This window comes from Molossus molossus, unplaced genomic scaffold, assembly GCF_014108415.1.
Source record: "Molossus molossus isolate mMolMol1 unplaced genomic scaffold, mMolMol1.p scaffold_m16_p_10, whole genome shotgun sequence".
NCBI lineage: Eukaryota > Metazoa > Chordata > Mammalia > Chiroptera > Molossidae > Molossus > Molossus molossus.
In genome coordinates this window covers 104,718,598-104,744,526 of record NW_023425345.1, presented here as the reverse complement: position 1 = coordinate 104,744,526, position 25,929 = coordinate 104,718,598, and the positions used below count along the sequence as shown (strand labels likewise).

At 43.8% G+C, this 25,929-nt stretch overlaps 1 pseudogene; it reads left to right on the top strand.

Moving 5' to 3' along the window:
- The first annotated feature begins 3,518 nt into the window (after positions 1-3,518).
- On the top strand, positions 3,519-6,034 carry LOC118623840 (annotated as a pseudogene).
- The last annotated feature ends 19,895 nt before the right edge of the window (positions 6,035-25,929 follow it).

Here is a 25,929-nt window from a genome sequence, read left to right as displayed (position 1 = left end):
CATTTTGAGAAACCTCCATGCTGTTTTCTATAGCAGCTGCACCATTTTGCATTTCCACTGACAAAGCACAAGGGTCTCAATTTTTCTACATTCCTGCCAAAACTTGTCTCGTTTTTTATAATAGCCATCCTGACAGGTGTGAAGTGATACCTCATTGTAGTTTTGCAATTCCCTGAGGATTAGTGATCCTGGAGATTTTTTCATGCACCTGTTGACCATTTGCATGTTTTCTTTGCACAAATGTCTATTCAAGTCTTTAGTGAATTTTTAAAGTTGTAGGAAGGAGTTCCTGTATATTTTGGAGAGAAACCCCTTTACAGATGTATGGGTTGCACATATTTTCTCCTGTTCTTTATTTTCTTTGCTGTGAAAATCTTTATAGTTTGCTAAGTCCTGCTTGTTTATTTCTGTTCTGGTTACATGTTCTTTTGGTGTCATATCTGTAAAATTGTTGTCAAGACCCATGTCGTACAGCTCTTTCTCTATGTGTCCTTCAGGGGTTTTATAGTTTCAGGTCTTACATTTAAGTCTTTAGTCCATTTTGAGTTGATTTTTATGTATGATGTAAGGTAAGGATCCAATTCATTTCTTTTGCCTGTGGATAACCATTTTTTCCAACACCATTCATTGAAATAATTAACTTTTCCCATTGTGAGTCCTTGACACCCTTGTCAAATATCAGTCATCCATATATGCATGGATTTATTTCCATTCCAGTGTTTGTATATAATCTGTCTTTATGTTAGTGTCATACAGTTTTGATTACTGTAGCTTTGTAATATATTTTGAAATCAGGAAGTGTGATGCTTTCAGCTTTGTTTTTCTTTCTCAAGATTAATTTGGCTATTCTTAGTCTTTTGTTGTTCCATAGGATTGTAGAATTTTTTTTTCTAGCTCTGCAAAAAAATGTCATTGGGATTTCAGTAGTGGTTGTATTAAATCTGTACATCACTTTGGGGAAAGTATGGACATTTAACATTATTAAGTCTTGCAATCTATGAACATGGGATGTTTTTCCATTTGTTTGTGTGTTCTTTAATTTCTTTCATCAATTTTTTGTAGTTTTCAAGTTTATTCCTGAGTATTTTATTCTATTTGTTGCTCTTCTTTCTGTCACTAATTTTCTTCTTACGTAGTGAATTGCAAGTATATAGAAATGTAACTGACTTTTCTATTCTGCAACTTTAGTAAATCTGTTTATTTTAAAGGATTTTTTGTGGAATCCTTAGTGTTTCCTATATATAAAATCATGTAATCTGCAAACAGGGACACTTTTACTTCTTTTCTAATTTGGATGCCTTTATTTCTTTTTCTTTTCTAATGCTACAGCTGGGATGTTCAGTATTTTGTTAAACAGAAGTGATGAGGATGGGCATGCTTGTCTTGTTCCTGATCTTGGAGGAAAAGCTTTCAGTTTTCCAGCGTTAAGTATGATGTCAGCTGTGCACTTTTCATATGTGGTCTGTGTTGTATTGAAGTACTTTCTTTCTTTTCCTAGTTTGTTAATATCTTTTATCATGAAAGTTGTGATATTTTCTCATATGCTTTTTAGCGTTTATTAAGGTGATCATGTGATTGCTAGCCTTTATTCTGTTAACGTGGTATATCACATTATTTAATTTTTGTATGTTGAACCATCCCACCTCAGGGATAAATCTCACTTGGTTGTGGTATGTGACCCTTCTAATAAGCTGTTGACTTCATTTTGCTAGTATTTTTTGAGGACTTTTGAATGTGTATTCATCAGAGATATTGGCAAGAGTTTTCCTTTCTTGTGTCTTTTTCTGGCTTTGGTATCAGGGTAATGCTGACCTCATAAGATGAATTTGGAAGTATTCTCTTCCAGTTTTTGGAAGAGTTTGGTAGCATTAACCAGTGAAGCCTGGTCCTGGGTTTTTCTTCATTGGGAGATTTTGCTGACTGATTCAATTTCTGTACTATAGTCATGCACTGCATAACAGCTTTTAGATCAGCAATGGACCATACATCTGAGGGTGGTCCCATAAGATTATAATGGAGCCAAAAAATTTCTATCACCTAGTGATGTTGTAACTGTCATAGCATTATAGCACAATAAATTGCTCATGTACTTTTGGTGATTCTAGTATAAACATACCTATTGTGTTGCCAGTCATATAAAAGTATAGCATATACAATTACAGTAGTAGGCTATGCCATCTGAGTTTGTGTGATGTTCACACAGCAATGAAATCACCTAACAACACATTTCTCAGAATGTATTCCTGTTGTTAAGTGATGCATAACTCTAATTATAAGTCTGTTCAGAATTTGTTTCTTCATGATTTAGTCTTGATAGGTTGTATATTTCTAGGAATTTATTCACTTCATCTAAGTCACTCAGTTTGCTGGTGTATAAATGTTCATAGTAGTCTATTATGATCCTTTTTATTTTTGTGGCATCCATTGTGATGACTCCTCTTTTATTTATGATTTTATTTGAGTCTTTTTATCTTAGTCTAACTAAGAGTTTGTCAATTTTGTTTATTTTTTCAAACACTAACTGAAAAATTCACAAATACGTGGAAATTGGACAATATGCTCTTTAACAACCATTGATTGGATCAAAGAAAAAATAAAAAAAGATATAAGAAAATACTTTGAGACAAATGAAAATGAAAACACAAAATTTTGAAATGTATGGGATGCACCAAACAGATCTAGTACGAAAGTTTATTGCAATAAATGCTTACATTAAAAAGGAAGAATAGCTCAAATAACCTAAATTGACACATCAAGGAAATGGAAAGAACAAACTAAGTTCAAAGTTAGCAAGAGGAAGGAAATAACAAAGATTGGAGCAGAAACAAATGAAATATAAAATAGACAATAGAAAAAATAAAACTAAGAGTTGTTTTTTTTTTTATTACAGCTTTTCTTACCTCTAAAATTACAAAAATAAATGTGCCTATAGTAGCCGATTTAATTGAAGCAAGTATCTATATCCACATATATTTCTGTTTTAAAAAATATGTTTTTATTGATTTGAGGCAGAAATGTGATTGTGAAAGAAGATGTGTATAACGTACTCACCAGAATGCTTTCCCCCACCTTGTAGTTGAGGAATATAGAAAATGTTACCCTGAAACCTCTCTAAGAGATATTTTAAGTTACCAGGGGACTATGCTGTTGATGACTCCCAGGAGAAGGCAGTGCAGACGAATCTCACTATACTAAATTTCTGAACCATTTGCCATAAAGTTATTTTGGTCAATTAGTGTCTGCAGAACACTTCTAGACTTCACCGACAGCCATTTGGTGTTTGCTGATCCCTTGCCAGAGTGTGCCATCCGATGATGCTGGGAATCTGGGCTTGTTTTGATTCACCCTTCTTCTTCCTTGTCTGCAGCACGTGTCAGTGGGAACAATGACCTGACACACCGAGTTCAGTGTAAACAGGAAATCTGGCAGCGATACTGGACCAAGGGCTCACTTTGCAAAGCCTAGCTTTAATGAGTAATTGGCAAAGTAATTACCCAGGAGGCCACCATCCTGAGAGAATGGGGTATGTGTACCCCACACTGACTTGGTGCCTTTCTTGGTGGCCTTGGGTGACAGTTATGACCAATTAGCATCTCTAACTAACCTGCCATTACCAGGATCTAAGGGAGAAAGTTGTGAACTCTGGAGTCCACTTCCTTAGTCTTAAAAAGCTGCAGATCCTGAGCCCCCTTGGAGGGTCAGAAAAATCAATGGATTCAAAACCAGTCATTAAAAAAAAAAAAATAGAATAGACTAGAAATATCAAAGTGCATTATGTATTGTAAGGTTAAGTATTTTGCAAAAAATATTTATGCACATGTAAATATGGACATATTTACATTGGCACTGAATTGCAATAGAATATATATTTCTTTTTTAAAAAATATGTTTTTATTGATTTCAGAGAGCAAGGTAGAGGGATAGATAGAAATATTGATTGGCTGCCTCCTGTATGCCCCCTACTGGTGATTGAGCCACAACCTTGGGCATGTGCCCAGACAGGGAATCGAACTGGCGGCCTTCTGGGGCATGGGACAAGCTCAGCCAACTGATCCATACTGGCCGGGTTGAAGTATGTATTTCTTATGTGGATTTTGTTTAGAGGAGTTCAAGTCATAACTTGAGTACTTTAAAAAAATATGGACGTATTTTTTTCAATTACATTTTAGATACAGTGACACAAGGTGTAGTTCATTTCTTTATGCTTAGGGAAAATCACTTTTCAAGGGAAATGAATGGACTTAAAGTTGCTCATTTAGAACAAAGGAATGAACCTGGTTATATGGTTCTTCAGAACATGTGGCACTAGAGCAGGCCCAGTGCTGGGAGGGGTTTGCTGCTTCTCCGTCAGCCCTCAGCCTGATGCAGCCCCAGGCTCGTGTTCAGGCCCTGCTTGGTCGCTGCTCTCTGCTTTGAGAGTTCACGTGAGGCCCTGGCCTCAGCCCCCGGGCTGGGCCGTGACCTCGGGTGCCACGAACAGGGGGGCTCAGTGCCCTGTTCCTGCACAGACAAGGCGAGGCCGCTGTCCAAGGGGAACAGGAACCACCCACTCCCTGGGCCCCAGGATGTGGAAACGAAACAGAAGGTGGCAGCAGCAGGTGGCACGTCATCGGGGAGGCTGACAGCAAGACTGCAAAGGCAGCTGAGCACTCCCAGAGGGAGCTGGACACCGTCACCTTGGAGGGCATCAAGGAGCATGTGAAACAGCTGGAGAAGGCAGTTTCCGGCAAGGCGCCTGGACGCTGCCTTCCCCTCACCCCGCCCAGCCACTGTGTTTTATATAAGGCGGTGCATGGCTTCTTCACCTCAAGCAGTGCCACTCCAGACTTCTCGCTACCCCTTCTGGAAGAGCCCATGGACACAGAAGTTGATTTACAGTTCTGACCCCGAACAAGAAAAGCTGCCTCAGCATCCTCCTGCCAGAATAGGAGCCTGTCCATAGCTTCTCACGGTCATCTTCCTAGTGAACAGCAAGCGCTGCAAAGAGGCCCAGAAGACCTCCGATCTGATGTGGAAGTCAGCACGCAGAACCGCTGGGCCCTGGACCATCCGGCCGCACAGTGTACCTGCTGCCTCGCCCAGTCTGTGGGTTCCCGGACAAGCTGGCTGTGCTGCGCAGCTTCCCACACGCTCGGTGGGCTCTGGACAGCCCCTCTTCGGTGGGACACAGACCGGCAGGCCGCCCTGCTGCACCTCCTGCTGTGGAACTACCTACACTACGGCTTGTACCTCGAGGCTGACAAGCTGGTGTCCAAGTCCATGTTCCCTGAGCAGGCCAACAACAGCCAGTGGGCAAGGTGCCTCTACTCCACAGGGTGAATCAAAGCCATCCAGCTGGAATACTCAGAAGCCCGGAGAACAAGGACCAATGACCAGTGCCCTTCGCAAGGCCCTCAGCACACAGCCGTGGGCTTCAGACAGATGGCACAAGCTTTTATTGTGGTGGAGCTGTTGCTGGGGTGGATCCCGGACTGGCTGCAGTTCCTTCAGCTGTCTCTGAAGTGCTCACTCATGCCCTACTTCCTTCTGACCCACACTATCCAGACGGTAAACTTAGCCAAGCTCAGCCAGGTCCTGGATCAGTGTGGGGAGAAGTTTCAAGCAGCTGAGACCTGCACCCTATCATCTGACCATAGCACAATGTCGTTAAGACAGGTGCGCGTGTGATCAGCCTCTCCTATTCCCGAATCTCCCCGGCTGCCATCGCCCAGAAGCTGCAGCTGGATAGTCCAGAAGATGCAGAGGTTCACTGTTGCAGGGCCATCGGGGATGATGTCACTGAGGCCAGCATCAGCCACGAGAAGGGCTGTGTGCAGCCCAAGGAGGTGGTTGGTCATCTGTGCCACCCGAGAGCTCCAGCCTCCCTTCCACCAGCACATCTTCTCCCGACGTCCGCAGCGTGCCCGCCAGGCCGCAGGTCCCCTCCCAAAGCATACAGAGAGGCCATGGAGTCTGCAGAGGGCGTGTGAGCGAGAGCAGCAGGGTTTGGAGGTGCCGAGGAGACGCAGAAGACGATGATGACAGCTTCCCTTGAGCTGGGGGCTGGGGAGAGGGGGTGAGTGGGCACTGGCTCTTTATCTTTCCCTCCTGGGGGGTCCCTTGTCCAGGGAACTGGCCCCTTTTCCCACACATAGCTCACAGACTGTGTACGTGTGGGGTGGGGGTTGAAGGATGTAGAGAGCCAGCCACCCCCACCTCACCGAGGCCCCTCCCCAGCTGGTGACTTACACACTGTGGGCAGGAGAGCAGAGAGGTGGCTTCCCCAGGGCAGGGTCCTGGCTGGTGGTGTGGGCAGCAAGGGGGGAGGGAAAAGGTCTGTTCTCTAGTCCAGGGAGTTGAACACTTGAATGGGGGCATGGGTCAGAGTGTGTGTTTTTCGAAGCTTCAATTATGATTTTTAAACAATAAAAACTTCTCCAAAGCTCAGACAAACAAAAAATAGGATACTAGGTGTAAACTATTTATTTGTATTTTAAATTATTTAAGTATTCTGGAATATTTCAAAGCTATATTTTTGTAGATACCATTAAAGTGTATGCAGATCAATGATGATAATGCAAATAATTATAAATATTTAAACATTTTTTCATTTTTTTATCCTCACCCAAGGACATTTTCCCATTTTTTCTTCAGATAGAGTAGGAGGGAGAGAGAGAGAGAGAAACATCGATGTAAAAGGGACATATCAAGTGGTTGTCACCCGCACAACCCTACCAGGGCTGGGGACAAACTGCAACGGAGGTATGCGCCGTTAGCGGGAACCGAACCCGGGTCTCTCTGGACCACAGGCCGACGCTCTAACCGCTGAGCCAAACCGGCCAGGGCTAAACATTTTATTTATTTTTATTTTTGTTAATTCTCACCCGAGGATATTTTTTCATTGATTTTTAGATAGAGTGGAAGGGAGGGAGGAGGGAGGGAGGGAGAGAGAAACATTGATGTGAGAGAGACACATTGATTGGCTGCCTCCTGCACGACCCAACTGGGACCAGAGACCTAACCCGAAACCCAGGTACACACCCTTGACCTGGAATCGAACCTGAGAGCCCTTGGTTTGTGGGCTGCCACTCTTAACTGCTGAACCAAGCTGGCCAGGACTGTTGAAACATTTTAAATAGCATTTCAAAATTTAGTTCCTGGACACTAAAGAGAAAAAATAAAACCTAATTAAAAGCACAAACAGAGCAAATCTACAGTTTTGCCAAGTAGTGGAGAACACAGTTGGTCTGTTTCAGGGCCGTCACCAATGTTGTATTTACTTATTGTTGTAGAAAGTCTATAAAGCCCTGTTACTTTCAGTATTTGAGTAGCTTTCTTCACTATCCACAGTGGCAATTTATTTCTTTTTGTGTGTATTGGGGGAGGATCATACTGTTTTAAAGGATAACTATTTTTACTTAAAACATACAGAAGAGTGAAGCGACATAGAAACACACGGCCCAGAGCCGGGCTGCCTGGGTGGTGTGACCGAGAGCGAGTTCTGGAGCCTGTCCTCACTTCCCCTCACGCCCGTGAATGAAGGCGGTGACCGTGCAGCTGTAAGGGGGACTGAGGCAGCCGTGCGCTGGCTGGCGAGGTAGCAGAGCTCTCTGAGCGCGGGTCCCAGGACGCACTCACGCCCTCATCCAGCAGGCATTCCCGGAGCACGCGCCCGAGCAGACACTGCGCTAGGACAGCGGCAGCTCCGGCGTGGAGTCCTCGGGCAGACCAAGTCCCCGGAAGGTCCGTAGAAGACCCGGGAAAGGCTAAGTGCTAGTGGGAGCTGGAGCAGGGGTGAGGGTACGAGCTGACTTTTCTTAAGTAAGTGCTGTTGGACCACCTTTGAACAAAATCCAGATGTTGGTATTTGTTTTGGGTTTCCCCCTTGGCCAAGCAGCCTCCTTCCTGCCTTCTTCCTTTTCCTCCACCTCACGGAAGCTTCCTGTTGCTGGTTCCCGAGTCTCACTTCAGCCTCAGTGAAGCTGCTGAAGAGCTTCTGTCATGATGCAGGTGAGCTGATCCCACGGGGCTTCGGGTGCAGGTGTGGTTCTCAGTGCTAACCCAGACTCACAGCTGGCTGGCCTACCTGTCGAAGGTAGACGTTCACAGACTCCCTTGCCGCCCCCTCCCAGGCCAACTGCTACACTTGTGAAATGCTTCAAATGTTCTGTAACCACACTGGATACAGGGCATAAATCTTCTAAAGTATGCACCTTTCACCCATGAAAATATAAGCCCCAGATGGGTCTGATTGCCTTAATAATTTGCCACACTGTATATTGACTAATCAAGTCTATTACAAAATGGAAATTGAGAATAAAGGGGCCCTTTTAGGGAAGCAGAAGTGTTATTCATTAATCACTCGATGAGCCCCAACCATGAGGATCCAGATGTGAATCAGACACTCAAGAGCCCCGGGTCCGATGGAGCAAATGTGGTCACCAGTGTTGGAGCACACAGACAGAATTCCAGATGCGTTCTGGGGTGGCTCACCCAGCAGCACTTCCTGACCGCGGCCCTTCTGCACATGAGGGGCTGTGACTGCGGGCTGGGTTACACTCCAGCCGGGACATTGGGAGAGTGGACCCTGAAGCTGCCTGTGTAGCCCCATCAACCCCGGCCCTGTGCACACACGTCTGAGCTGAGGTCCCTTGCGGGCGGCGCGCCCACCTGCACACCGCTTCTGTTCCTGTGGTGATGGCTCCGAAGTTCCTTCCTGTCTGGTGGGGTTGAGGACAGGGTTCTCTTTCGTAAATAGGCAGGAGGTGCTGAAGCAAGCAGGTGCAAGGTAGATATGACCACAGAACGTTACCAAGGAAAAGGAGTAGGAGAAAAGTTTGGGGAAGATATATGACTTTGAGTCAAATGAAAGATGACTCATAAGTGAGGAATCAATGCAGAGATTTGAAAGGAAAAAGAAATTCAATTTGATGCACAAGGGGAATATTATGATAAAGAATTGAAGTGACTGAATGAAATGGAAACTGGTTTACTAGGTGATGGAGTCATAGCTGGAAGCTCAGAGGTTCCATCTCGGGGGGAAGGAGAACATTTTAACTTATTCTTTTTTTTTTTCTTTATTGATTTTAGAGAGAGAGGAAAGGAGAGGGAGAGAGATAGAAACATCGATGAGGGAGAACATCATTGGGCCGCCTCCAGCACACCCCCCACTGGGGATTGGGCCCACAACCTGGGCATGTGTCCTGACTTGCAGTTGAACCGGAGACCTGAACCACTGAGCCACACCGGCCGGGCTCTTTTAACTTATTCTAGGTGACCCTCCCATGCACAGAATAATAATATTGAAGGGAAGGGAAGGAAAACTTGATGAGAAAAATGAGGGTTAACCATGCACAGACAAGAAATTTCCAGGTTGGGATCAAGAAACCGGGATAATTAAATCAATCCAGATCTTGGGTGTGAGTATATGATCGAAGTGATGAGAAGACTCTTCTCGATCCGTATCCTGTGCAGATGATAGAAAGTGGCGGGTTTAAGGAGTTCAGAAAGGTAGTATGAACCAAAATATAACATGACAACAACAATGAGAAAACCTCAACATAAACAAGATTTAAAAATAAATGAGAAGGCACCAGTCAGACAGGCAGCTCCGACACACACCGGGCATCTGTCTGGCCAGGCCATCTCTTCCGCGAGTTAGGAAACGGTGCCTGATCTAAAAACAAAACAAGCAAACTAAACCACAACAGAAATCTGAGGATTCAGAACCAAGGCCCAGGCTGGTTCCTGCCTGGAAGGGAAGAGAGCAGGAGTGTGTTGAGAGAAGGGAGCCGGTGTCCAGAACACGGCCAGTCCGGCAGTGGAAGCAGCGTGGCCGGCGAGCTGGGTCCCTGAGGTCCAGTCTCACGGCTGCCGCCGCCGAGCTCTGCTCCGTGAGGTGGTTTCGGTTTCATTCTCAGAAACTAGATTGGGGTAAATGAATGCTGAGATCCTTAGTACACTGAACGATTTCAATAAGAATATACAGTAGGAGAATATAAACGAAATCCAGCCCCATCCGTGTGGCTCAGTGGCTTGAGCGTTGTCCCATGGACCGAGGCCCCGGGTCAGAGCACATGCCTGGGCTGGGGGCTCGGTCCCCAGTAGGGGGCGTGTGGGAGGCAGCCAGTTGATGCTTCTCACATTTATGCTTCTCTCTCCCCCTTTCTTTCTCTCTAAAAAAAAAAAATCAATAAAAATATATTAAAATATGAAATAAAGTGAATCCAGTTTTCACATCAAGTTCAAAGTGAATTCACCGTCCAAGAAATAAGAATCAGGTGTCTGCCAGTTGGTCATTTATTTTTTTCCCCTTTTTTAGATTGCCGGCACACTTAATATAGGTTCACAAAAACAACGGTCCCATCCCTTCCTCAGAACCTTCCTGGAATGTCACATTGTCTTCATAGGACTTAACAAGAACAGACATATTTTGAATAATTAAAGGCCATAACATCCAAACGTTCTACGTGTTCTGCCTGTTTTACTCCTGCTGAGCTGCTGCGTGAGATGCTAGAGCGTGGGTGAACTTGGCTCTGTGGGTGCCTCCTTCTGGGAACATTCTAGCCCGGAGCCTGAAAGTGTCTGCCCACAGTCGCCTTGAACAGCGTGGGGACCGACTGCAGGCGGCCAGAGGTGCAGACTTTCTGTTGTAAGTCCTGGGAATGTAATGTACAATGTAGAGACATGTGCTGTATATTTGAAAGTTGCTAAGAGAATAGATCTTAAAAGTTTCCATCACAAAGAAAAAAGTGTGACTGTGAGGTGATGGATGTTAACTGAACTTGTGGCAGCCCTTCCGCAATGTACACATACATCCAGTCCTGTTGTACACCTGAAATTTGAACACTGTTGTATGTCAATTACACCTCACTAAAACGGGGGAAATCGAGTCGCATTGTCCAGTAGAACGTTGCTTGATGACTTTAGTTATATTTATAAATAACAAATGAAAATGTGAGGCACACATTGCCTTGTTTCTCCTGCAGGGTCAAATTGCTTTTTCTCTCATTCAGTGTAATTGGGCAGCAACACACAATAAACCAAAGAATAGAAAAGTCATTTCAGCCTGGCAACTAACCATGGTATTGCACTGACTTTGTATCACTAGGGAGCTAATACATCTTCAGGAATCAGAAAAATGGACTCTTTTTTGTATTGGTTCCAAAAGAATGGCGAGTTATTTAAGAATGACATCAAACCCTCTATGAAAATACACCTTGAGTTATATTGAGCAAGGGGCTCTGTGTCCAGAAGGGGAAATCAATGAGAACGGAGTTAGAGAAAGGTGCTGGGAGGCGGGGCCAGATGATAAGACTGGGCAGCCGGAGGGTGAGTCCTGCTGAGTCTTAGACACCAGTCTTGGTCAAGTTACATTTGAATTGGTGATGAGCTGCTGCCTAGAAGATGCTGCAGAGATAACACGCAGCTAAGATTCCACAGGATGAAGAGATCAGGCGTGGCCGTCGGACTGGGACCTGCGAACACAGGGTGGGTGGTAGAGTTTGAGTCCACCTAAACTACCAAAAGGGTGGACAGTAGACCAACAGTAGAATCTATTCTTTAAAAATTAACACAAGCAAGAGAAAGCAGTCTTTAAGGCTATGTCTACACTAAACTCGCAAGTGAAGTTGAAGGGTCCAGAACATCTTGCAGTGTTCACTGCCAGCCTACAACCTGGAGCTCCCCAAGAAGTTTTTGAAACGGATGCTGCGTCTGCACTCCAGGTAGGATGTTTGCAGGTGGTTGCTGTGTGCTTTGCACTTTGATTCCTGAAAGGACGTTCACCAGAGCGGATTCTGGCGCCCCCTTGGATCTGCAGATCATTGTGTTCCTTTGGGATCGGAAACGTGAGCCTTCTCCTGAGGTTCAGCTTCTATAAGACCTGTTGGAGAGGTCAGCAGGAAATCCTGGGAAGGGCAGTATCGTGAAGGATGAGGTCAGTCTCTGCCAGAAAGGGCTGCCCTGGTCGGATGAGGGTGCAGGAAGAGGAGAGGCAGTTAGCATTGTTTGTAAGAGGACACGGACTGGCTTCAAGAGAAAGAAAGATGATGAAAAAACTTTTGTTTTAAAATTCAGTAGAGCACCAGTGAATAAAATTGATTGATTATCACAGAGTATATTGAAAGTTTTTATTAAAAGGGAAGGAAAAAAAGAGCATTAGGCAGGACTAGCCATTTGGGTCAAAAGATGCTTTTATGAAAATTAGCTTAAGCTAGTGACATTCATAATTGAAGACAGGAGAAATAGTAAAACATGTCCTGCATGTTCTTGTCTTTATTTAGGTACCTGTCAGGGCAACATTCAGCATTGGTTATCTGGCCAAGTTAAATACTGTAGATGTACCTCTGTGTGTGTGTGTGTGTGTGCGCGCGCATCTGTAACTTCCAGTTCAGTTTTGAGATGGTCGGCCTGGGTTCCTTCTTAGCAACATATAAGATATATTAAACAGCTCAGCGGTTGGAGCATGGGCCTGAGGACTGGAGAGACCCGGCTTTGGTTCCTGCTGGGGGCCTGTGCCTCAGTTTCGGTTTGTCCCCAGCCCCGGTTGGGGTCGTGTGGGTGGCGGCCACTTGGTGTATCTCTCACATCGATGTTGCTCCCTACCTCTCACCCCCCACTTTGTCTGAAGATGAATTCAGAAAGAAAACTGTCCTTGGGTAAGGATTGAAAAAAAAAGAAGAAAATACATTAAACTACAACCAACCCATGTTCTAATCCTTGGGATTCAAGTGAGGATATGTTTTCTTTTAGCCTCTTACTTCACAAATAAATTGTTGTATGAATCTTAAATATTCCTACTTTAATGGCATACTAGGAAAATAGGGAGTCGGCAGAATGAAAGCCCAGTTGAAATTTTGACTCTGAAATAGACTCATTTTCTTCTCTTGCCAGTATAGGGAATCGACAGGGACTTTTTGTTGCCAAACAAATGGAAAATTCCTATTTTGGAAATACACCCAGTCTATTTTTAAATAGTTTTCAGTCATTACTTAATCTAAGGCATGGCTTTCGGTCCACTGCTCAGAGGATTAAATAAAAGTCCGAATTTCAAGTGAAAGATCAACAAACACCTCACATGCCTGTGGGAAAAGGCCAAGGATGCGTGGGTTCCTGGGGTGCATCTGAGACACCTGTGGTGGGACCTGCCACTTACTTTAAGCTGTTTATTTTTTTTCAAATCTTTACCTGAGGATATTTCCCCATTTATCTTCAGATAGAGTGGGAGGGGGAGGAGAGAGAGAGAGAGACATCGATGTAACAGAGCCAAATCAGCTGGTTGCCTCCCTTACAACCTCCACCAGGGCTGGGGATCAAACCGCAACCGAGATACATGCCCTTGACCAGAATCGAACCCACAACTCTGGTCCACGGGTCAGTGCTCTAACCACGGAGCAAACCGGCCAGGGCTTACTTTAAGCTTCTTGATAAATGTTTTCTTAAACACATTTTAACAGTTGTTTGATTTATTAAGATACTATGAGGGGTATCCAAATGTAGTTTGATCATTTGTTCTCATTGAGATCTCTAGCTATGCTAACTGAAGCATGGATATGGCTCAGACACAGTTTTCAAAGTATAAGGTGTCAAATCATGACCATGATTGATGCCTGGTGTTTCCAGATGTACCCATCCCTTCAGCTTGAGTGTCGTTTAGCTGACTGCAGATTGAATAGCCAGTGGAATCGAGACGCAGTGGACACTGGAAGCTAAGGCAGATAAAGAGGGCTCTCGTTACCTTGAATGTGGATCAGAGTGGAAGAGGAATCTGGGGCCCTGATGCATGATAGCCACCCTGAAACGTGATGCTGTCAGCCTGAGAAGAGGCGATTCGTGTGCATGCACAATGTTTAAATGTCTGTTTCGAAAGGGCTTGTCCATGATCTGAGTGTGTGTGTTACATGTACACACACACACTGTAAACCATGCATATGTTAGCCCTTTCAGATACAGAGGAGACTAGAGAATAGAGAGCAGGAGAGAGCAAGCGTAGCCCAGTGCGTGCGTGTGTTCTCTGCATGGTGTGTGCTCGCACACAGGTGTCAGTACACTTACAGGTAAAGGTATATCCCAGAGGACTGGAACTCATTCTCAAACTGTTTCCTTCCCTTTCAAGTACATTCTTGAACAGCATGTAAGTGGTAAGTAGTTGTAAATGCTCCTAGGCTCATTGAATTTAGCACATTCTGGGTAGGTAATTCCTGGGTTTAGAGATTAAAACATGCATTTGCTTTGTCTTTTAACAGTTTTTTTTTTTTTTTTTAAGGGCATTTTCCAGTGATTTTTTTTTTTTTTTTTTTGTCTGTGAGATTAATTTTTGGCCTCGGGCCAGACATCACTGTAGAACCCCAGGACAGTCCTGCTATCCTGAGATTAGGTCTGTCTTGGAAATGTAGCTACTACAGGAACCCAAGGTTCAGATTTGAGATGTTCTGAACTAAATCTGGAATTTTTCAATTATCATGGAATTGAAATTTATTGGATGGAAAAGCCCCTGTGCCTGGTGGGAATGTGAACTCAGACTCCAGCAGTCATGGGCGTCAGGGTTTATCTGTGAGCTCTAATGCTATTTCTGAGTTTGTGCCTGTTCACCAAGAAAGCCCAGATATTTGCTTCCATATTAAAGATGTATGGTGTAATATCTCTAATATCTAATTATAATATGGGAGGAGAATAAAGATACATAGTTTGTATAGAGGGTCATTTCTGAATACTGCCTTAAAACATGACTGTAAATGTATTATAAGTGACTTAGAGAATCTAGTTAGCCTTGGAGTTATTACTTTGATTATCATGCAGTGAAATCTCATTCAGTCATGCATGATTTGGAGTTGTGTATGCTAAGGCTTCTCTTCATTCTAATAAAAGTAAAACTAGAAATCTGTGGCTTATTGTTTAAGCGACTAACCAAAATTATGTATCTAAGGATGTGGGTTGAGGATTTGAACTCGGGTCCTGTGCTTTTTTGAATACCAAGTCTCTTTCTGAGTCCCTTAAGAATGTCCATTCTTTCATTCCACAGATATTTACTGAGCAGCACCATGGGTGTGCTTAGTGGTGTGCTAAGCCTTATTCTTGCAGACAAGATGCTCGTTATCATATTTACCAATCTCCCTTGTTTGGACAGTCCTGTGGGACTTGTGTGTGCCAACTCTCACCCAGACTGGCAGAGACTATGTGTACATTAGAAATAGTCATGTCCCAGTAATTCATACTTTCCCAGACCCAAAGCATGTCCCCAACCTAGTCAATGGGTACTATTTGCCCCACTTAATTTTGCGTGTTGTTGGCACTTTTTACTACTTAAAATCAGGATTCTCTGTGGGATGGGGATAGTGAGTCCAGCCTTACTCAACTGTCACCACTTCCTGAGAGTGTGGTTGGCTGGGGCTCCTGGGAACCTAAACTCGGAAACTGTGCTCAGGTGTTGAACTGATGCTGGCACAAAATCAAACCAGACAGACTTTAAGGTAGAAATCCTTAAATCTTTCTGAGTGTCAGAGAGGAGGAAGCAGCTGGGAATGTGTCTTATTTTAAAAACAAAGAGCAAAGGTTTTCTTGTGTTTGTGCTGCGAGCTTATGCTTTAGAAAGTAGTTGGTTCTTCTGACGGCTGAGTTCATAAAGAAATGCAAAGCTTCCTTCTCAGCTTCGGATTCAGTGGGCCTTCTGGGTTCTTGGCAGTGTCTAAAGTATTTCCCTCGTCTGTTTAGTGAGACATAAACATCATCCTTATCGAAGTGCCTGGGCAAGGCCCAGCCTTTCTGTGACCTGTGACACACTGATTCCAAGTGCCCTTGTGAGATACCAGCGAGTGGAACTGAGCAGAGACAGAAGCTACATGGGCAGAACTGCACTTCAGCACAGAGAGTTTAGGAAAAATAACTCAAGAGATGGAAAAGTTGAAAATGTTAACAGTGTCTAGCAACTTGCTAGCAATGAATGCCCCATCACACCATTTTATTACACGCTTTTATCTTGGAAGAATAGTGGCATTTTATGATAACAGATTTCGCCAAGCCTCCAGTTAGCTAATGAGTAGTATTTTCTCTCTCTCTACCGGATGAGATTTCGCTAAGAACTGGGCCTCCCTGGCTCTGTACCATGATGTCATCTGCTCTCTTACCCATTTCGTAAAGCATGTTTTTTCTCGTGTCCCATGAGGCCAGTGAAAACGACTCCGTGGCGGAGTGAGGCACAGTATCCACGTTGGGAGCTAACTATTTTGTCATCACCTCGCTCAAAAGACCTGTGTAGAGTGATCCTTCTGTAGGAATCATTTAGGGAGAACAAAAAAGGAGACAGAAAATGAGAAACTTCCATAGTGTTCCATCGAAGTTGGACGTGACCCCTAGGAATTCCGGTAACAGTTACATTGGTAAAGAACAGAGGGAAGTTGTGCCCTGCTCGATGAACCCCATCATTATAAATATGGGAGCAGGAAAAAACAAGTTCAAAATGCAGAATTGTGCTTCAGAATTGTGTTTTCCTTGTTCGTTTGTACCTGAGTTGACGCATAATCTTCTCAGCCTGTCGCTTTTCTTCGTGTGAACAGCTGCCGTCTGGAAGCCTGAGCTGCAGCTGCCCCGCCTGTGTCCTGCAGCCTCAAGCTAGATCTCATTTAATCTTCATGTATCGTATCTGCTAAGGAGAGAGTAGTTGTCTTCGCAAAAAAAGAGAGAGACCGATTAGAATGATTCCATGGATCTTGGCTTAAAATCCTTTGTCCCACACTAGCTAGAAATAAATTTTAATTGTCAGTCACTTATTTGATTAAGTTAGAAGACTTTCAAAAAGTAATTTCTCCAATAAAGTAATAAATAATGGCCCCTGTAAAGTGCTAAGTATTTCAGCAGTCTTTAATCCTCTTACAGAGAAGAATTGTGGAAAGGGTTTCCATGAATGGAATAGGTTCACTGTAAAGTGCATTAAGTGACATAACTTACCTTGTAACTCATTGTAAGTACCTTAGGTAAAGAAAATAGGAGTTAAATATCGGAGTGGTAATAAAGTCTTCAGAGCATTAGGAATGTTATTTTAGTATATGCACTGGAGAGGAATAAATGTGTTTAAAATTATGTAAGACCCATAGTTTCAGATTTTTTACATGAGCTGCAATTGATAGAATGATTATTTCCCCCCATAGGATTGTTTTCCTGCTTAAAGAAGGGGATATGTGGCTATGCCTTCTAGGAAGGAGTTGCTGTGACGCGACTCGAACGGTCACTCCCTGTGGGGAGGAAGGGTCCGGGCCCTGCCGGAGCGGGAGGCCCGGCGACACCGCACAGTAGGGATAGAAGGCGAGCCATGCAGTGCTCCAGCTGCCAGTGGACACATTGCAGTGCAAACAGCAGAGAGTCAATGTTCATGCTACGTTTCCTTTAACTCAGTGCATCCAAAAATACTATCATTTCAACACGTGACCAGTATAAAAGATAATGGCATTTCCCCACTTTTCCCTGCTGTCGTTGAAATCTGGTGTGTATTTTACGCTGGTAGTCGTCTGGGATTCAGACCAGCTGCACTGCGCTCAGCAGCCACATGTGGCCAGCGGTCGGTGCTGGGCAGCACAGCTCCGGCCAGAGGCTCACAGGCCAGCTGGGCTTCCCTAACGGCCCTGGCAGAGTGCCCAGCCTCAGTGCCGCCAGGGTCTGTCATCCTTCCCGGGGAGCCAGGAGTTCCGAGTGCTGTGGGAAAGTTTGCATCTCTAAGTGTTGGCCACTAATTCAAAACTTTTGAAACATCACATGGGCCTGGCCCTTGGGTGACCAGTCTGTAGCCTTCTGTTCCCAGCATGCCCTGTTTTCAGCCATGCCAGGTTCTCCGGCTCATCCAACATGCAGGATTTGGTTTGGTTAAGGATAATCAAGATCCATGGTTTTCACAAACATGAACATGTTTGAATGTATTTTTAAACTGATGGACTGTGTCCTGCGTTAGAAACCCTTCAGTAGCTGCCTTTGCTCACCCAGGTCTGCCCCAGGAAAGAAAGTGTCCTGTGTTCATAGACCCTCGAGTGGGAAGGTTTGGAATCAAGTACTTCTCTGCCTTGCTGACTGCACTCCCCTTCTTGAGAAATTCCAGCCCCATCTGTAGCTGTTTGCTCAGTGTCCCAGTCCCCGACAGACCACAGCTTTCCTGAGGGCAGGCAGACTCTGTCTTGTCCTCACCGTACCCCTGGCATCTGGGGTACGGCAGGCTTTGTGCAAGTGTTGACTGAATGAGTAAGTACATAAAGAACTTAAAACCAAGCAGAAGTGTTGGTGAGGATATGGAAAAATTGGAACCCTTGTGCCTGTGGATGGGGATGTAAAATGGTGCATCCACTTTGGAAAACAGTATATGGGTCCTCAAAAAATTAAAAATAGATCCAGCAACTCCACCTTCTGGGTATCTATCCCCCAACACTGAAAGCAGGGATATGAAGAGATGTTGCACACCTGCTTCCATAGCGGCATTCTTGCACACTAGCCCGAAGGGGAAGCAACCCGCTTGTCCATTGGCAGATGAATAGGTAAACAAAATGTGATATATTCATACTATGGACTGTATTTAGCCTTAAAAAAGAAGGAAATCCTGTCACATGCTACAATGTGGATAAAACTGGAAGACATTATGTTAAGTTAAATAAGCCAATCACAAAAGGACACATACCAAGTGATTCCACTCACATAAGGGAGCTACAGCAGTCAAACTCAGAGAGACAGAAAACATGGTGGGAGAGGAATGGGGAATTAACGTCTAATGAGGACAGAGTTCCAGGTTTGCAAGATACAAAGAGCTCTGTGGCGGATGGTGGTAACGGCTGTACAACAATGTGAACATACTTCGTGCCACTGAACTATATGATTACAAAGAGTTAAAATGGAAATTTTTACGTTTTATATATTTGAACACAAAAATAAAATTTTTTTTAAAAACTCAAGAAGTTCAAATAACTTATCTAAGGTCATAATATCTTGCTCTGGGGCTTTTAAAACTATACCAGACCATTTGTAGTAGTCTTTGAGGTAGTGTTTTCTGAAGGACTTAGGTCTGAACCAGGTGACCTAGATGTTGGTAATCACTTGGTGTCTTCGTATGTCATTCCCCACACGTGTGTGGTCCTGGCTTTCTTGAAACAACCTACCTGTAAGGTTCATATGAAGAAATGAAGTAGCGTGAGAAGAGTCTATGTATTGGATGAATCTGGGCTGAATTCATTATACCCTGGGGAGCTCATGTGTTATTGAGACACACTTCCTCATAAAGTATCAGATACGCAAGATCCTTGTTGAATGGATGCCCAGCATGACTGTCCCCTGTTTAGTAAAAATGGTCGATTCAATATAAAAGTTTTTCACAGTCTCTAAGCAGATTTGTTTCCTTTGTTGTTGTTTCTGTAATGGTGATGCTTGTATTTCAAAGCGATCGGCCCAGTGTGCTGAAGTGCTGGGGCAGTCAGCCTGCCTCCTTGTCTCAGTAAGGGAGGCGGGACGAGAAGCCCGAGTGAAGGGGATACGTTCGCAGGAGGCAGCACTGTCCCCCAAGCTCAGCGTCTGCAAGGGACAGTCACGGGAAGCTGTGTGATGTCTCTTGCTCAGAGTAGCCAGATCTCAGCAATTAGAGACGAGGCATAAGCACTTTATTATTTTTTATTCTCCAGAAATTTGCTTTATGAAGAAAACAAGCTTTCGGCTTTCTGTTCCATATTGTATCAAGTCTCGTGGTCAAAGGAGACCTTATCTCGAAACTGAGAGAACAAGCAAGATTCAGTAGCTGTTCTAAGCCAAAGATGGCCCAGGTTTCCCACCGTATGTATTAAAACGAACGAAGTTAAGTGCCTTGCACGTTGCTCCGTGCAGACGGATCCTTTCCACTGCGCTGAGAGCTTGCAGACGCGTCATGCCCTAAAATCAGCTCAGGGCTGGTGGAAAGAGTTGAATGCAGAAAACGAAACCAGAAGTCAAGAACAAAATATAGATGAAAAGTAAACCTTCATTTGCAGAAATACTGTTGAGGTATAAAAGCAATGGGAAAAAAATGAAAAGAAAAATTGATTAATTTAACTGCACTGATAAACTGCAAACAATTTTCTGCAATAAAAATACGATAAAATTTAAGCAACAAATTAGTAAAATATTGCAACAAATAAGATAAACAAATAAGTCTCTAATCAATTATAAAAAAAAAACATTTTACCATTTCAATAAAATAATGAGCAAGCGACCTGATTACTGACGACTTTTCTTTATAAAAGAAGAAATGTGCCCTGGCCGGTTTGGCTCAGCAGTTAGAGTGTCCACCTGCGGACCAATGAGACCCGGGTTTGTTTCCCGCCAAGGGCATGTACCTCAGTTGTGGTTCGCCCCTGGCCCTGGTCGGGGTCACACAGGAGGCAACCAGTTGATGTGTCTCTCTCGCATCGATGTTTCTCTCTCTCTCTCTTCCTGTCTCCCTCCCTCCTACTCTGTCTAAGGGTAAATGGAAAAATATCCTCGGGTGAGGATAAAAAAAAAGAAATGTAAGTGGCTAATGTGTAACAGAATATCATTCTCTCAAGTAATTAAAGAAATGTAAACTAAAATAAGATGAAGACGGTTTCTCCTTATTAAATTGGCAGTTTTTACAAGATAATTCTGGAGCCTGGCATTCATACACAGCTGGGAGGTGTATAAGATGATGAGGACTCTCTGGAAAGTTTTTCAGCAACAAGTACTAAGAGCTTTAAATGTGATAATCCCCATTCACTCAAAATTGGTTCTAAGAAAATAATTAGAAATGCCAGTGTTTATTTACCAAATGTTCACTGCAGCATTTTTTGCAGTAGAGAAAAATTGAAGATAACCCGACGATAACATTAAAAGGCAGGACTCTGAAGAATATTTAGTAAAGTGTTCAATGTCCGTTGTGCACAGTTATATGATGCCTAATTGTGTAAAAGTACAATTGGTATACAATTACACTTAGGAATATGCAACATGGTAAATATATATGTATGCATTGAAAATTATTAAATGGACATCAGAAATATGTTAGAAACAACTTTTTTTGGATGGCCATATTACAAATAATTTCTATTTTCTTTATACTTTTCTGCTTCTTCCAGATTTTCTACAATAAAAAAATTTTTTTTTCTAAGTGGAATAAAAGTCTTTAAAAACTGAATTGCCATCAGAAACAGATCTATTATGAAAAAGACTCTTCATCTTTTTCATCAGCGTTTTCCTGGCCCCCTCATTCACTTTGTAGTTAATGATTCCGACACATCTCCCGTCTGTCAGATTACCAAGTCCCGTAAAGTCTTCCCCCAACACTTCCGAAGTCAGCCCTCTCGCCCCTCCCACAACCAGCCCATCGGTTGGGTAAGGTACTCTCTACTTACTGCTATTTGAAAACTGTCTTTGACTCTCCACTGCCCTGGGTTTGAGTCCTGTGCCTGGGTCCTGCACGCACCACTCCAAGTGATGTGCCCCTAACCTATTCTGTTAGTCCTCAAACCCCTGCAGGTCAACCAGACCATCCCCGTCCCTGTGCGTTATGACTCTACAGTATTCCTTCTGCTCACAGCAGACTGTTCATTCGTTCACTGCGTAAACATTCACTGAGCAGATTTTCTGAGCTAGGTAATCTGGGGCACAAAAATGAGTGAAATACAGGTCTGTGTTCTGGAGGAGTTCATAGTCGCCTCAAAAAGACAAAAATAGTCATATTTTGCATAAGTACTAGTTATGTTAAATATGATATCCAGTGATGGAATTGGGATTTGAACTGAGATTGACCTGCCCAAAGCCATTTTGCTTCAAGGTCAAGAAAGATAAAAGCCATTGCAGGTGGCTGGTATGGCTGGCACCTGGGTGTATGTTGAGGAGGAACAGGAGATGAGGCTGTAGAGCGGCCGTGTGTGCCACACCGTGGGGTAAAAACGTAATACTCTTTATAACTGGGATGACAATAACTTAATGATGAATACTCCATGTCTCTCTCTGTTCTTATAACTATGTTATGAGTTAAAGCACCTGTAACTTTTGCCCTGGCTGGTATGGCTCAGTTGGTTGAACTGTTGTCCCATAGACCAAAGGTGGCTGGTTTGATTCCTGGTCAGGGCACATACCCAGGTTGCAGGTTCGATCCCCAGTAGGGACGTGTATGGGAGGCAACTATTCAATGTTTCTTTACCCCCTCTTCTCTCAAATCAGTAGACATGTCCTTGGGTGAGTTTTTTTTTTTTTTTTTTTTTTTTAAAGTCACCTGTAACTTTTCATAGACAAAGAAACAGACACACAGAGATATAAAGTGATTTGCACAATGTCACATAGTAACTCTCTGACCTCAGAGTCTGAGCTCTTTACTACTCTGCTTTAATAATTTAATTTATGGACTTGCTTCTGTCTTTGCAAATAGATTGTAAAACATGTAAGGTCGGAGACTGTCTTAAGCATCTTTGTATTCCTAGCAGAGCCCTATGCATTGACTCTAGTAAATGTGAATTGAATTGGATTAGATTGAATTGAATTGAACTGGATAGAATTGAGTTGAACAAAAAATTTTCATGGTTTCCTACTTGCTGTGATGATCATCCAGACCTGTGTCGGGGGTGGGGGGGAGGTGGCGGGGGAAACGGGAATGTTTATTATACCATCTTATTTGGACAACGTCTGTGGGCTGAATTCACAATTAAGGCATACCTTGGAGGTATGGGTTTGGTTCCAGACCACCACAGTGAAGCGAGCTGGAATCATTTTGCTGGTAAAGGGTCTTGCCTTCAATTTGTGAAAAATGCAAAGGCCTTCGAAGCGCAATGAATGAGGTTGAAATTTCTTCCAGTAGGAAGCTGTCATGACTGTCTCCTCATTGAACTTCCCATTGGCTTGATACTGACTCGACTGAATGGCTCTAAGAACGTGATTCAGGAATGTGTGAGGCCCTAGCTTTTTAAACTCACCTGCTTTAAGCCTGTAGCTGTGTGAAGGGAGAGGAAGTCGGGCTGGCTCAGATTTCAGCATCATAGAGTCCTATGCTGTGCAGATGAACACTTGTTTCCTGTTTGCTCCCAAAGATAGAGCAGAACACGTGTGACGAGTCTTACATTTTTCATGTGGGCACTGGTTGACAGACCTGCACAGCCACTGATAGGAATGTCACTAGACTTGCACACCTGTGTGCACAAAGGGTGGACTGTGTGCAGCCTTTTCTGTTCACCCTCACTCACACAGGCGGGGGGAGGGGGTGGGAAGGGGCTAGCTGCCATGAGGTCCTGTAAGGACACAGCACTTCTAATTCCAACCATTGCATTGTGTCGCTGTAACAGAGCAGGTGGTGGAGGGGAGAGACAGGCAAGAATGAGGACATCACACTGTCACGCCCTCCTACCACGGCTTTGTCATAGCTTTCCCTGTGGCAGTGCTCCAACCACCCCCACGAATCAGTCATCCTTCCTCTTGGGGCCAGGTTCCACCAGGTATCTAACAATAACAGCAGCTAATACTAACTGGGCACATTTACCAGGTGCAAGACTGCTCTGCGGGAGGTCAGTGCCTGTGCCCTCTGAGCAGGGCATTCATGGGTCCTAGTGATTCTACAAACTGTGGAAGCTGGTCCAGAGAAGGTTGGATGATGGCCTGTGATGGACAAGAGAGACAAGACTCAGATCCAAGCTGTGTCCCACAAAGCCAGGCTCTCAGCCTTTGTGCTGTTCATTCTTGGCTGTAAGACTTTTGTCCTCCAGGTTCTTCCTGCTTCACCTGCAGCCAGAAGTCATTTATCCTCCTAACAAATTCTCACAGTGTGTTCTGTGTTTCTTTATGGGACTTACCAATTTTCACATCCTTTTATCATTATTGATAGAAAGTGTTCACTTTTCCTGTTGAACTGGGGGCATGGAGGCAGAGTCCATTTCTTATTTCTTGGCTTATCTTCCCTACCACCCAGTGTAGGGCATAGCACCTTTGACAGCAATAAGCAAGCTTGTCTCTGATCATATTTGTTCCTGCTGAGCACCTGTACCTTGACAGGAATTTGGGCATCCACAAAACTACCTGTTAACATTCTTCAGCTCAGCCATGGCCAGTTTGGCCCAGTGGCTAGAGTGTCAGGTTTGATTCCCACTCAAGGGCTCGTGCCTGGGTTGCAGGTTCAATCCCCGTGGTCCTACGGGAGGCAATTAACTCCCCCCCCACCACCACCACCACTCTCCAAAAATCAATGGAAAAATATCCTCGGGTAAGAATTAACAACAACAAAAAATTCTTAAGCTCATATTTCCTAAAGAAAAGTAAAGATTTGCCTGAAAAAGATTGAATTGCAGTTTTCTAACAAAAGCAGGCAAATCATAAACCACAGGTCACCTTCCAAAGCCTCTCCCTTCAGATCCCAATCCCTTGCTGTCCTAGCTCCATTCAGAAATCATTAGTACCCCAGTCTGCTCAGAAACCCTTCTTGCTCATGGTTGAGGTCTGCTGATTCTGTTCTGAGTGTTCTGTTCCTCAGGGGCGGAGGTGAAGCCCCGTGGCCCCTCTGTGGCAGGCTGCAGTGGCCTTCTCATGTTGCTCACATTCAGACATTAAAGGATATGGTCCTTATTAATTGCGCTTCTAAGTTCTGTTGCATGAATTTATCCACATGGATTTCAAAACAGTCTTGGAAATACCTTCTGCTGCTCTGTATTGAATGAATTTATTTCTGCCAGAAATTCATTCTGTCTTTCTGTCCTGAGCTGTAAGAAATGAGGAGGGTTTTAGGTTCATATCCGGACCCAATTTTTGGAAGAAGAGAGCTGTTTTGAAGAGGAACTCACCTCTATTCTGCCTCCTGTGTTTTACCCTTCAACATCTTTCTGGATGCATTACTCAAAATTTTTATGTTTTTCTCTTTAACCACTTCATAATCACTGATTTCTGAGCTATACTAACACAGTATTTTGTTCATGTTATATACAAATATTTGTCAATAAATGAACCCATGGGGAAAAGAGGAAGAAAGAAACTGGTGTGCCCAGGTTCACTAGTACAAGCAATGCCAACCCTTCTGCCTGAACAGGACATCCCGTAATAGCACCACCCTCATCACCCATCCTGGGTAATTTTAGTAAATCACACAGGTGCTTATGCTTGTCCTGAGGTCATTTTTTTTTTTTTTTTAATATCTTTATTGTTGAAAGTATTACAGCTTCCCTTCTTCCTTTCCCCCATTACACCCTCTTCCCTGCTCTTGCCGCCCCATGTTCACCACACTATTGTCCGTTGTCCATTGGTTATGCGTATGTACATATAAGTTCTTTGGTTATCTCTTCCTGCCCCACTTCCCCCATTCCCTCTGAGGTTCGCCAGTCTGTTCCCTGCTTCCCTGTCTCTGGATCTATTTTGTTCCTCTGTTTATTTTATTCATTAGATTCCACATATAAGTGAGATCATGTGGTATTTGTCTTTCTCTGACCGGCTTATTTCACTTATCAATAATACTCTCCAGGTCCCTCTATGGTAACTCAAAGGGTAAGAGCTTCTTTTTTACAGCTGCATAGTATTCCATTGTGTAAATGTATCACCGCTTTTTATCCACTCATCTACTGATGGAATTGAACTGGGACCTCTCAGTCCATGGGATGACACTTAGTCCACTGAGCCACACTGGCCAGGCCGGATCCTTGCTCTTCATTTCCTTGAGTACATCATACCATTTCCTTATTGCTTGTAGTGTTTCTGTTGAGAAATATGACAGCCTTATGGGAGCTCCTTAGTAGGTAACACGTGGCTCTTCTCTTTTTGCCATTAAGATTCTCTCTTTGTCTTTAATTTTTGGCATTTTAATTATGATGTGTCTTGGTGTGGGCCTCTGGGTTATTGTTTAGTAATCTCTATGTTCTCTGAACTTGTGTGATTTTTTTCCTTCACTAAGTTCAGGAAGTTTTCTCTCATTATTTCTTCAAACAGGTTCTTTAACCTTGCTCAGTTTCTTCTTCTGGTACCCCTATGATG